This window comes from Procambarus clarkii, chromosome 75, assembly GCF_040958095.1.
Source record: "Procambarus clarkii isolate CNS0578487 chromosome 75, FALCON_Pclarkii_2.0, whole genome shotgun sequence".
Taxonomy (NCBI): Eukaryota; Metazoa; Arthropoda; class Malacostraca; order Decapoda; family Cambaridae; genus Procambarus; species Procambarus clarkii.
In genome coordinates, this window is record NC_091224.1 from 24,805,010 (window position 1) to 24,818,389 (window position 13,380).

The following is a 13,380-nucleotide window of genomic DNA, read 5'->3' on the forward strand; positions in this document are numbered from 1 at the left end:
ACATGGGTGGTAGGCCAGACACAGCAAGAGGTACAACACGGGTGGTAGGTCAGACACAGCAAGAGGTACAACATGGGTGGTAGGCCAGGCACAGCAAGAGGTACAACACGGGTGGTAGGTCAGACACAGCAAGAGGTACAACATGGGTGGTAGGCCAGGCACAGCAAGAGGTACAACATGGGTGGTAGGTCAGACACAGCAAGAGGTACAACATGGGTGGTAGGCCAGGCACAGCAAGAGGTACAACATGGGTGGTAGGCCAGACACAGCAAGAGGTACAACATGGGTGGTAGGCCAGACACAGCAAGAGGTACAACATGGGTGGTAGGCCAGACACAGCAAGAGGTACAACATGGGTGGTAGGCCAGACACAGCAAGAGGTACAACATGGGTGGTAGGCCAGACACAGCAAGAGGTACAACATGGGTGGTAGGCCAGGCACAGCAAGAGGTACAACATGGGTGGTAGGCCAGACACAGCAAGAGGTACAACATGGGTGGTAGGCCAGACACAGCAAGAGGTACAACATGGGTGGTAGGCCAGACACAGCAAGAGGTACAACATGGGTGGTAGGCCAGACACAGCAAGAGGTACAACATGGGTGGTAGGCCAGACACAGCAAGAGGTACAACATGGGTGGTAGGCCAGACACAGCAAGAGGTACAACATGGGTGGTAGGCCAGGCACAGCAAGAGGTACAACATGGGTGGTAGGCCAGACACAGCAAGAGGTACAACATGGATGGTAGGCCAGACACAGCAAGAGGTACAACATGGGTGGTAGGCCAGACACAGCAAGAGGTACAACATGGGTGGTAGGCCAGACACAGCAAGAGGTACAACATGGGTGGTAGGCCAGACACAGCAAGAGGTACAACATGGGTGGTAGGCCAGACACAGCAAGAGGTACAACATGGGTGGTAGGCCAGGCACAGCAAGAGGTACAACATGGGTGGTAGGCCAGACACAGCAAGAGGTACAACATGGGTGGTAGGTCAGACACAGCAAGAGGTACAACATGGGTGGTAGGCCAGACACAGCAAGAGGTACAACATGGGTGGTAGGTCAGACACAGCAAGAGGTACAACATGGGTGGTAGGCCAGACACAGCAAGAGGTACAACATGGGTGGTAGGTCAGACACAGCAAGAGGTACAACATGGGTGGTAGGCCAGGCACAGCAAGAGGTACAACATGGGTGGTAGGCCAGGCACAGCAAGAGGTACAACATGGGTGGTAGGCCAGACACAGCAAGAGGTACAACATGGGTGGTAGGCCAGACACAGCAAGAGGTACAACATGGGTGGTAGGCCAGACACAGCAAGAGGTACAACATGGGTGGTAGGCCAGACACAGCAAGAGGTACAACATGGGTGGTAGGCCAGACACAGCAAGAGGTACAACATGGGTGGTAGGCCAGACACAGCAAGAGGTACAACATGGGTGGTAGGCCAGACACAGCAAGAGGTACAACATGGGTGGTAGGCCAGACACAGCAAGAGGTACAACATGGGTGGTAGGCCAGACACAGCAAGAGGTACAACATGGGTGGTAGGCCAGACACAGCAAGAGGTACAACATGGGTGGTAGGCCAGACACAGCAAGAGGTACAACATGGGTGGTAGGTCAGACACAGCAAGAGGTACAACATGGGTGGTAGGCCAGACACAGCAAGAGGTACAACATGGGTGGTAGGCCAGACACAGCAAGAGGTACAACATGGGTGGTAGGCCAGACACAGCAAGAGGTACAACATGGGTGGTAGGCCAGACACAGCAAGAGGTACAACATGGGTGGTAGGCCAGACACAGCAAGAGGTACAACATGGGTGGTAGGTCAGACACAGCAAGAGGTACAACATGGGTGGTAGGCCAGACACAGCAAGAGGTACAACATGGGTGGTAGGCCAGACACAGCAAGAGGTACAACATGGGTGGTAGGCCAGACACAGCAAGAGGTACAACATGGGTGGTAGGCCAGACACAGCAAGAGGTACAACATGGGTGGTAGGCCAGACACAGCAAGAGGTACAACATGGGTGGTAGGCCAGACACAGCAAGAGGTACAACATGGGTGGTAGGCCAGACACAGCAAGAGGTACAACATGGGTGGTAGGTCAGACACAGCAAGAGGTACAACATGGGTGGTAGGCCAGACACAGCAAGAGGTACAACATGGGTGGTAGGCCAGACACAGCAAGAGGGGAGGTACAAGGGTGGTAGGCCAGACACAGCAAGAGGGGAGGTACAAGGGTGGTAGGCCAGACACAGCAAGAGGGGAGGTACAAGGGTGGTAGGCCAGACACAGCAAGAGGGGAGGTACAAGGGTGGTAGGCCAGACACAGCAAGAGGGGAGGTACAAGGGTGGTAGGCCAGACACAGCAAGAGGGGAGGTACAAGGGTGGTAGGCCAGACACAGAGCCCCGTAGTCCCTGGTAAACATGACCACCACAACCCACAATATGATCAGCTTCCTCGTGTTCTTCTCCTCTCCTCCTGCTCTCTCTACCACTTCTCTCCTGGTGTGTCTCTCACCCTCCTCTCCTCTCCTCCTCCTGCCCACCGTCGCAGGCAGCGTAGTTAAGACCGGCGCTACACGCACCCACTGTCGCTATCTCCGGCGCTGCTAATTTCCGGACACAGCCTCTAATCTCTCTCCTGGACCCGGCGCTCTGGGGAAGGGGAGGTGGGCAGGGGGGAGGGAGGCAGGGACTGGTCTGGGGTGAGGGGACTGGTCTGGGGTGAGGGGACTGGTCTGGGGTGAGGGGACTGGTCTGGGGTGAGGGGACTGGTCTGGGGTGAGGGGACTGGTCTGGGGTGAGGGGACTGGTCTGGGGTGAGGGGACTGGTTCGGGGGGAGAGGGGACTGGTTAGGGGAAGGGGAGGCGGGCAGTGGGTACATTACCTAACTTTGGAAACCTCTCATGGATGCGACCAATGTTTACATTGAGTACATCATGAAAAGGTGCAACACCTGAGGTATGTGACAGTCCCCTTCGTGCAGTGCTAACACACACTCGCCCCGCGCTTCCCCCAGCAATTTGTCCTGGGTTCGTATCCTGGCCGGGGGAGGATTGACTAGGCGCCAATCTTTAATTGTACGCCTCTGTTCACCCAGCAATGAATGGGTACCTGGTTGTTAAACGATTTGGCAGGTCGTATTCCAGGAAAATTATATTAAGGACCTGCCCAAAATATTATGCGTGCTGGAGGCTTTATAAGAGTGTAAGAACTCTTGTATATATAAATAAAACACAATTACAACTCGCCAAGCAAGACTGGGATACCTTGACAGGTGGTCAATTCACACAGGCTAAGATATAGTCTACAGATGGAGCTAGAAGCTTGTTATTGGCGATTTCAATAAATAAAGGATAACTAGGAAAAACTGAAGACCAGCCAACTACCTCCAACCCTGTCAATCCCACTTGACGGTTTTGACTGGGCTCGAGTTATCGCACCTAAGCCCAGTCAATCCCACTTTAGGCCAGTCTAAGCCACCCTAGTTAGGTTATCCCACCCTAGTCCAGTGTATTCCTCTCAAGACCAGCCTATTCCATCCTGCCCAACCTATCCAACTCAACCTCAGATTATCCTTCCCCAAAAACTTATCCTAACCCACCATATTGTCTAGCCTATCTCCCCCTAGGCTAACCCCGCTAACTCCTCGTACTGTGTATTGTATACAAGTAATTATCATAAGAAGGCACCAAGCCGGGAAGACTTACGTGGCATCATCAAATGTGCGGGATAATCACCGGTCGCTAAATATCACTAATGATGCCAATACTAGAACAAGTCTTGTATACAAGCCAATTCACTCCTCTTTACTCATTCTACAAAAATAAATTTACTTGATCATGTAAATGATGTCTTATGTTATCCAAGAACTCGCAGCCCGAAAACCGTAGCAATATTTCGGATGCCTGAGGAGCAGCAGCGTATCCGGAAAATGTGTAATGAAGTGAGTTTTTCTCGCTTGAGGACACGGCCAACAACGCCCAGAATTTGCTCATTATCTCTTTGATTAGCGCGGCGCGACGTGCATGTTTACCAGCGCCCTCCGTCAGGGTCCCCTGTCCTCCTGGAGGAAACTGTTGGGCATGTAGGGAGCAGTTGTCCTCTTGCGGGGAACTGTTGGGCATGTAGGGACCAGTTGTCCTCCTGGAGGGAAACAATTAAATATACAACCCAAGCTACTGAGCACACAGCCCAAGTTATCGTACACACAGCCCAAGTTATCGTACACACAGCTCAAGTTATCGTACACACAGCCCAAGTTATCGTACACACAGCCCAAGTTATCGTACACACAGCCCAAGTTATCGTACACACAGCCCAAGTTATCGTACTCACAGACCAAGTTATCGTACACACAGCCCAAGTTATCGTACTCACAGACCAAGTTATCGTACTCACAGCCCAAGTTATCGTACTCACAGCCCAAGTTATCGTACTCACAGCCCCAGTTATCGTACTCACAGCCCCAGTTATCGTACTCACAGCCCCAGTTATCGTACTCACAGCCCCAGTTATCGTACTCACAGCCCCAGTTATCGTACTCACAGCCCCAGTTATCGTACTCACAGCCCCAGTTATCGTACTCACAGACCCAGCTGTCGTTCACAAGCCCTGAACTACTTATCTACATACCTGCATGAGTTAACTAAATGTTTATTGACAACACATAATCAGCTACATTAAAATGCCACTCGTGGCCACGAAATTATCTCCCATGGAATCCTAATTAGATTCTGTTCCCCGCGTTGTGTCCGAGTATAATGATAGGCATGATGACTGTCACTGGTACAATGCCGTCATTAGGTGAAGTGCAGTCCACCTCAGTTGTGATGTGTTGTTCACAACATCAGCTGGTTGATCAGCTTGGTTGTTCTAAAGCTGCCTGTATGCAACCCGTTCTCGCACTTTCTTACAGTCAATATTGACTTATTAAATACGTGCATATGTGACATACTAAACATACTAGTTTACCTTGAAAAGCTTCATAGAAAACACCGACCTTACCTAACCTTCTTAGTATGTTAAGATAAGCATCTTATTGCTTCGTAATTACAATTATTACTTAACCTATACTTATAGTAGGTCTTATTGCTTCGTAATTACAATTATTACTTAACCTATACTTATAGTAGGTCTTATTGCTTCGCAATTACAATTATTACTTAACCTATACTTATAGTAGGTTAAGTAATAATTGTAATTACGAAGCAATAAGATGCTTATCTTAACATACTAAGAAGGTTAGGTAAGGTCGGTGTTTTCTATGAAGCTTTTTAAGGTAAACTAGTATGTTTAGTATGTCACATATGCACGTATTTAATAAGTCAATATTGACTATACGAAAGTGTGAGAACGGGTTGCTGTATGTTAATCTGTCTGTCTGCCTGGCACAGTCTGTCAACAGCCAACTAACACCACATTATACAATACAATACAATTTTACAATACAATTTTATTTAGGTAAGGTACATACATACAATAAATATTTACAAGGATTGTTTGACTTATAGGTATAGCTAGTATATACAATGCCTAAAGCCACTATTACGCAAAGCGTTTCGGGCGTTTCAATTACACCTTGCCATCCTCGAGAACACGACCAAACACACAATATACCGCCCCAGCCATCATGGAAACATTGGAGATTCAGTAACAATGGACCTATTGGGACATCTTGCTAGATTTTGTCTCGTACACTCAATACCTACTTCCTTATACAGTGTCTCAGGGGCTCAGCTGGGTTTAAAGTTTTCACATTTTGATGTTGACCAGACCACACACTAGAAGGTGAAGGGACGACGACGTTTCGGTCCGTCCTGGACCATTCTCATGTCGATTGTGAGAAACACAATCGACTTGAGAATGGTCCAGGAATCAATCGACTTGAGAATGGTCCAGGACGGACCGAAACGTCGTCGTCCCTTCACCTTCTAGTGTGTGGTCTGGTCAAACATACTTTAGCCACGTTATTGTGACTTTCCACATTTGTCATCGTGTCATACTTGTGTGTACCTGGAACACTGTGTATGTGTGTGTGTGTTGTGTGTGTAAGCCTCGTGTGGTGGAGAGTGTGTGTACCTGGAACACTGTGTATGTGTGTGTGTGTTGTGTGTGTAAGCCTCGTGTGGTGGAGAGTGTGTGTACCTGGAACACTGTGTATGTGTGTGTGTGTTGTGTGTGTAAGCCTCGTGTGGTGGAGAGTGTGTGTACCTGGAACATTGTGTATGTGTGTGTGTGTTGTGTGTGTAAGCCTCGTGTGGTGGAGAGTGTGTGTACCTGGAACACTGTGTATGTGTGTGTGTGTGTTGTGTGTGTAAGCCTCGTGTGGTGGAGAGTGTGTGTACCTGGAACATTGTGTATGTGTGTGTGTGTTGTGTGTGTAAGCCTCGTGTGGTGGAGAGTGTGTGTACCTGGAACACTGTGTATGTGTGTGTGTGTGTTGTGTGTGTAAGCCTCGTGTGGTGGAGAGTGTGTGTACCTGGAACATTGTGTATGTGTGTGTGTGTGTTGTGTGTGTAAGCCTCGTGTGGTGGAGAGTGTGTGTACCTGGAACATTGTGTATGTGTGTGTGTGTGTTGTGTGTGTAAGCCTCGTGTGGTGGAGAGTGTGTGTACCTGGAACATTGTGTATGTGTGTGTGTGTGTTGTGTGTGTAAGCCTCGTGTGGTGGAGAGTGTGTGTACCTGGAACACTGTGTATGTGTGTGTGTGTTGTGTGTGTAAGCCTCGTGTGGTGGAGAGTGTGTGTACCTGGAACATTGTGTATGTGTGTGTGTGTGTTGTGTGTGTAAGCCTCGTGTGGTGGAGAGTGTGTGTACCTGGAACATTGTGTATGTGTGTGTGTGTTGTGTGTGTAAGCCTCGTGTGGTGGAGAGTGTGTGTACCTGGAACATTGTGTATGTGTGTGTGTGTGTTGTGTGTGTAAGCCTCGTGTGGTGGAGAGTGTGTGTACCTGGAACATTGTGTATGTGTGTGTGTGTTGTGTGTGTAAGCCTCGTGTGGTGGAGAGTGTGTGTACCTGGAACATTGTGTATGTGTGTGTGTGTTGTGTGTGTAAGCCTCGTGTGGTGGAGAGTGTGTGTACCTGGAACATTGTGTATGTGTGTGTGTGTGTTGTGTGTGTAAGCCTCGTGTGGTGGAGAGTGTGTGTACCTGGAACATTGTGTATGTGTGTGTGTGTGTTGTGTGTGTAAGCCTCGTGTGGTGGAGAGTGTGTGTACCTGGAACATTGTGTATGTGTGTGTGTGTTGTGTGTGTAAGCCTCGTGTGGTGGAGAGTGTGTGTACCTGGAACATTGTGTATGTGTGTGTGTGTTGTGTGTGTAAGCCTCGTGTGGTGGAGAGTGTGTGTACCTGGAACATTGTGTATGTGTGTGTGGGTTGTGTGTGTGCAGCCACACACACACACACACACACACACTGACCGTTGCTCACGGCTCCTGCAGTCTCTGGCAACACAGTTTTGTTGTGGATCTCTGCAACTTTTCACTTCCAGACATTTTTACACTGGTCTTACATGTTGTGAACAATGTTGTGAAGGATTCTTTGTTTAGCTTAATAAAATCTGTTCATATACGCGCTACCTGTACAGGTGTTGACAATTATATAATTATTATTATATAGAAGAACTCCCAGAACCCCATCAACCAGGTATCAACCAGGTATATAAACATTTTCTACCACAAGAACCAACTATATACACATTTTAACATATAACCAATTCAATAAACATCTTCTAACATGAGCCAATTAAATAAACTTCTAACACACACACAAACCAATTAGATAAACATCTAATACAGGACGTCCAAGTGGTTGGGCTCCATTCCTTCCCCTCCGTCCCATCCTAAATCCTTATCCTGACCCCTTCCAAGGGCTATATAGTCATAATGGCTTGGCGCTTTCCCCCCTGATATTCCCATACCCTTGTGATACAAAAAGGAACTACATCTCCAACATCTGAGACACAAACCAATAAAATAAACATCATCAAACACACTAATGACAGAGTTGTAAGTGCCCCAATAACATGTTTCCACCTGCATCTCTCCCATATACCCATATTTATGGCTCAGTTCTGGCAACACTCATCAACTTTTACAGTGTTCCCATCTTTCGCTGCTTATCCTTAGCTTCAGTTGTGGCAACACTGATCTCATTAACAAGGCCCCAAAAATGAAGATATTGTGAGAGGCAATAACAATTATGGTGTAACGAGCTTGACGCAGCTTCAAGACGGATGACGCAGCTTCAAGACGGATGACACAGCTTCAAGACGGATGACACAGCTTCAAGACGGATGACAGCTTCAAGACGGATGGCTGCCACGTCAACCACCGACACTTGAAGACATTTACAAGGTACTCTAATACCTCAGTGGCATTTGTAATTAAACCAAAATGTCGTGTTTACTAAAATCTTGCAACTGCTGCTACGGCTCTGTCGTCTGCTGCTGCTACTGCTGCTGCTGCTGCTGCTGCTGCTCTGTCGTCTGCTGCTGCTACTGCTGCTGCTGCTGCTGCTGCTGCTCTGTCGTCTGCTGCTGCTACTGCTGTTCCTGCTGCTGCTGTTGCTGCTAATTATTATCTGCTTGCTGCTACTGCTGCTACTTCTCAATCTCCGCCTCATTCCGTCTTTGTCACCTGCTCCTTCTGTACTGCTCCTTGAGGGGATCTTCCTTGTAGTGGAGCTGGCCGCGGCAATCAGGCGAAGTGGTGCTCTGAAGGGGGAGAGGAGACGAGCCCTGGAGGGAGGCTGAGGGAAGCTTAGACCAAGATGAAGGAAGCTGAGGGGAAGGTGAGAGAGAGAGGGAGGACAGGTGAGGGAGACTTACGAGTTTCTAGGAGAAGCGATTATCTCCCTGGAAAGGAAATGAACTATATGGCCGCAGGGAGATGCAGTAGAAAAGGAGCAACTGGAGACAGGGAGGAGGAGGAGGAGGAGGAGAGGCCAGAGAAGGAGAAGTAACGGTGACTGTTTACTGTTGACTGTTGTCAAGAGAAGAGAGCAACAGGTGGCTGGGTACTCATGGTGGTACTGGGGTTCAGTACCACCATGCTGGGGACTGGGGGGGTCCAGTCCCAGTACCAACTGGGACTGGACCAGTTGATTGATTGATTAACCTTATTTGCCTGAGGGCCACTAACCCTTCTGGCCTCGATGAGGACAGGAAGCCGGCGGCTTGTCGAAGATCCCCCATTTGCCTTGATGAAATGGCAAAAGCCTCCTCCCAACCCTCCCCCTCCAACCCTCCCCCTCCAAGACTCCCCCTCCAACCCTCCCCCACCAACCCTCCCCACCAACACTCCTCCACCAACCTTCCCCCTTTAACCCTCCCCCACCAACCCTCCCCCACCAACCCTCCCCCTCCAACCCTCCCCCACCAACCCTCCTCCACCAACCTTCCCCCTTTAACCCTCCCCCACCAACCCTCCTCCACCAACCTTCCCCCTTTAACCCTCCCCCACCAACCCTCCCCCACCAACCCTCCCCCTCCAACCCTCCCCCACCAACCCTCCTCCACCAACCTTCCCCCTTTAACCCTCCCCCACCAACCCTCCTCCACCAACCTTCCCCCTTTAACCCTCCCCCACCAACCCTCCCCCACCAACCCTCCCCCTCCAACCCTCCCCCACCAACCCTCCCCCTCCAACCCTCCTCCTCCAACCCTCCCCCGCCAACCCTCCCCCTCCAACACTCCCCCACCAACCCTCCTCCACCAACCCTCCCCCACCAACCCTCCTCCACCAACCCTCCCCCTCCAACCCTCCCCCACCAACCCTCCCCCTCCAACCCTCCCCCACCAACCCTCCTCCACCAACCCTCCCCCACCAACCCTCCTCCACCAACCCTCCTCCACCAACCCTCCTCCTCCAACCCTCCCCCACCAACCCTCCCCCTCCAAGACTCCCCCTCCAACCCTCCCCCACCAACCCTCCCCCTCCAACCCTCCCCCACCAACCCTCCTCCACCAACCCTCCTCCACCAACCCTCCTCCACCAACCCTCCTCCTCCAACCCTGCCCCACCAACCCTCCCCCTCCAAGACTCCCCCTCCAACCCTCCCCCACCAACCCTCCTCCAACCCTCCCCCACCAACCCTCCCCCTCCAAGACTCCCCCTCCAACCCTCCCCCACCAACCCTCCTCCTCCAACCCTCCCCCACCAACCCTCCCCCTCCAAGACTCCCCCTCCAACCCTCCTCCACCAACCCTCCTCCTCCAACCCTCCCCCACCAACCCTCCCCCACCAACCCTCCCCCTCCAACCCTCCCCCACCAACCCTCCCCCTCCAACCCTCCCCCACCAACCCTCCTCCACCAATCCTCCCCCACCAACCCTCCTCCACCAACCCTCCCCCACCAACCCTCCCCCTCCAAGACTCCCCCTCCAACGCTCCCGTCAAGTGCTATATCTCAACTCATTCTTCCTCCTGCTGCTTCACTCCTCGGCGTGATATATGCTATACTTGGCCGAGTATGAGGCTGTCATACTCGGGGATATATCTGGTATATTGCGTTTAATTTTAACCGAATATGGGCGGGGAGATTCCAAGGCGGGGAAATTTGTTTACAGATTTACTAGAGGGGAGGACTGGTGGAGGCCGGGGGTGTAGAGCGGTATAATACCTGTAGTGTGTGTGTGCTTTACGGGATCACCATACCCCGTGCTACTTGCAACTTTTCCTTCCCAGTAGCTGAATGCAAAATAGCAAACAAAAGTGGTGAGAGTCACCAGTATGCGAAAAAAAAACTCACTACCCGGGTTCCTATTTTACTGATAGGTGAACAGAGGCATCAGGTGAAAGTAAACGTGCCCAACCATTTCTGTCCCGCCCGAGAATGGAACCCATTAATTTTACTGATTATAATGGAAGGTGGATAATAATTTGTAATATTTCCATTGTCTGAATTTGTGAAATATTGATATTCTCAGTTTTATATATGGCATTATTTGTCCGTATTATATTGGTAGTGTGAAGGGGAGCCGGTCGGCCGAGCGGACAGCACGCTGGACTTGTGATCCTGTGGTCCTGGGTTCGATCCCAGGCGCCGGCGAGAAACAATGGGCAGAGTTTCTTTCACCCTATGCCCCTGTTACCTAGCAGTAAAATGGGTACCTGGGTGTTAGTCAGCTGTCACGGGCTGCTTCCTGGGGGTGGAGGCCTGGTCGAGGACCGGGCCGCGGGGACACTAAAAAGCCCCGAAATCATCTCAAGATAACCTCAAGAAGAAGAAAGTGTGCGTGTGAGTGCGCGTGTGCGTGCACGCAGTCACCAATATAACATAGGCAGACTGAGGTTCAGCTCCAGCTCCTGGACCAATAAGTGGTACGAATATGAGGCGCACAAAAGCTGCAGAGGGCCTATTGGCCCATCCGATGCAGCTGTCATACATAACCACACACAGGCCCACACATAGACAATGACAGCATAGAGTCCTGGTACGTGTCCACCTTCATCTACCACGCATGTACAACATCTTCTCCTTCACGTGCCAACACTATCACTTTAAGAGAATTTGGTAGGTCGTAATCATGTCTCACTTTTTATCTTTTGATTTCCAGTAATGTGAGGTTCAGTTCTTCTGGTCTTTATTTGTATCTCGTGCCTCGCAGCTCTGGAACTTTGGCAGGATACCTCTACCAGCCTGCCAGCCTGCCAGCCTGCCAGCCTGCCAGCCTGCCAGCCTACCAGCCTAGCACCCTAGCAGCCTGCCAGCCTGCCAGCCTGTCAGCCTACCAGCCTGCCAGCCCACCAGCCTACCAGCCTAACTGCCAGCCTGCCAGTCAGTCTACCAGCCTACCAGCCTGCCAGCCTAGCTACCAGCCCCCCCAGGCCGCCACTAGCCGTGCCGGGTCCTCGTCAGCTGCCACAGTCGTCCCGTCCCACAGTTCCCTCCCTCATAACCTCCTCCTAATTATCGTCTTTCCTCAATTATTCCCTCATGTCTTGGTCTCTCCTCCTACACCCTCTCATACTCTTCTTCTCTGCTTTGTTGACGGCTTATATACACGGCATCATCATACGTCATCATGACACGTCATCATGACAGTCATGACAGGTATATACTGGAGGTATAGAGAGAGAGGCTGACCTAAGGAGTGCCACCACTGGCACCTAAGGAGTGCCACCACTGGCACCTAAGGAGTGCCACCACATGGCACCTAAGGAGTGCCAACCACTGGCACCAAGCCTAACCTTCACCTCAGGTGTTGCTCCTCAACACCTGAGGTGCACTTGACACAACATGATCACTTCTAGTAACACTCCAGGTACTCGTCTAGTTGAACTGGCGGGGGTTGAGCTCTGGCTCTTTGGTCCCGCCTCTCACCTGTCAATCAACTGGTGTACAAGTTCAATAAGGTAAGGTAATACTTATCTTCATAACTTGACTACGTAATCTCCATGTATTAATTACACATATTGGTATTACAGCCATGTATAGTAACTGGTCTTCAAGTGTAACAATGTATATTTTATTGTCAAGTGCTTCAATATCATTAGTTTTATTTACTACACTGATGTATTCAAATGATAAATGATATATTAGGTATTAATAGGCCTATTTTGTATCAAACCTTCAAGTTCCCTTCACCGCCTTAACCTATTACATAGACCTATTCCTTAAGTCTATTTAAGAAGTCCTTGGCCACATGTTATTAACATTTATACCAGGATAAAATAGTTAAGAAATCAGAAGAAAATCAAGAAAGTTCAAGGAGAAAGACAGACTAAAAATCACTGAACAGCAAGAGAGAAAGTTGACGAAAGTCAAGAAAGGTCAGAAGTTGGGACATGTGGGTGAGAGAGGAGAGAGTGAGAGATAGAGATGGGGGAGAGAAAGTGAAGGATTGGGGAGAAGGGAGAGAAAGTGAGGGATTGAGTGGAGAGAAAAAGTAAGTTATAGAGGAGAATGGAGAGAAAGTGAGTTATAGAGGAGAAAGGAGAGAAAGTGAGGGATAGAGAAGGGAGTGAAAGATAGGGATAGTGAAGGGAGAGAAAGAGAGGGATAGAGGAGGAGAAAGTGAGGGACTGTGTAGAAGGGAGAGAAAGTGAGGGACTGGGTAGAAGGGGAGAGAAAGTGAGGGAAAGTAAGACGGAGAGGTGTAAATCAAGGTTGCCGGGTCATGAAGGAGGGCGAGGCAGCAGGAAATTGAAAAGAAAAGATGTTTGGTGATGTTACTGCTGATGATATGGTTGGTGGGGGGGGGACACGGGGTGAGGGAGAGGAACACGGGGTGAGGGAGAACACGGGGTGAGGGAGAACACGGGGTGAGGGAGAACACGGGGTGAGGGAGAGGAACACGGGGTGAGGGAGAGGAACACGGGGTGAGGGAGAACACGGGGTGAGGGAGAACACGGGGTG